Source organism: Carya illinoinensis, chromosome 10 (assembly GCF_018687715.1).
Source record: "Carya illinoinensis cultivar Pawnee chromosome 10, C.illinoinensisPawnee_v1, whole genome shotgun sequence".
Lineage (NCBI taxonomy): Eukaryota > Viridiplantae > Streptophyta > Magnoliopsida > Fagales > Juglandaceae > Carya > Carya illinoinensis.
This window is the reverse complement of record NC_056761.1, coordinates 35,931,224-35,932,323: the sequence shown is the minus strand read 5'-3', so window position 1 is coordinate 35,932,323 and position 1,100 is coordinate 35,931,224.

Genomic DNA, 1,100 nt, shown 5'->3' with positions numbered 1-1,100 from the left:
CTCTTCTCTAAGCATTGAGCCTTAATCCTTGTTCATTTTGAGAGATATAGTTTGCACTGTATTGTTCTTATTTCACTCATTGAGGAGTGTTTTCTGATAACCTACCCACTATCAGCCCTTGTATCAGAAAAAGAGTGTGTATAACCCTTGTGTGTGTAGAAAGTATTCTACACGGGGAATAGTTGAATCACCACGTGTAAGGTGATTGCAAGTGTAGAGGGTGTTCTATACGGATCCTTTGTAGCGGTGTTGTTCAAAGGTGTAATAGGTTTCTATCTCCACCTGAAGGAGGTTGAATAGTGAATTTGGGAATCCTCAAGGGGTAGCTTAAGGCGAGGACGTAGGCAGTGGGGCCGAACCTCATTAACATACTGAGTTTGCTTCTCTCTTACCCTTACTCTTTATATTTATTGTTATTTCATATTTTGTTTATATTTTATATTATATATTTGATTTATAATTGTTATTTTTTTTTAATACAACTCAATTCACCCCCCCTCTTATGTTAGTCATTTGGGCAACACTTAAGAATTGTGTGAGTTGTAGCACTGTCAGCCAGACATACATCTTTATTATTCATTTCGGAGATAGAAAGTTCATCAATAAGACTCATGATTCTACAAAATATATAAAACTTTCATTACTAAAAAAAAACATTACAGAATAAAAATATTTTACAATAATATAAAGTAAATACATTAATTAAAAATGAACACTTCCGTGATCAACTCTACCACTAGAATCCTCAAAGAAATCAGAAACATCAAGACTTGTAATATCTTCTCCATCTATAGAATTTAAAGCATATGATGGTTCAGCAAAATTTGTTTCAAATTTCTTTGTTTTTTCTTTTATGGAAGATTGGTATAAGTCAACCAAGTGCTTAGCTGTACGACAGGTACGAGACCAATGTCCAGTCATACCACATCTATGGCATTCATTTTCATATTTCTTTACAAATTTATTTTGAGGACCTTTGCCCTTTTCTGAGTTGAACCACTTCTGGTGGTATGGTGTATATCTATTATTTTCCTTTTTAGTGTGGTCACTTCTAGGACCTCCACTTCTATAGTTTTTCTTACCACGTCCACGCCCTCTTT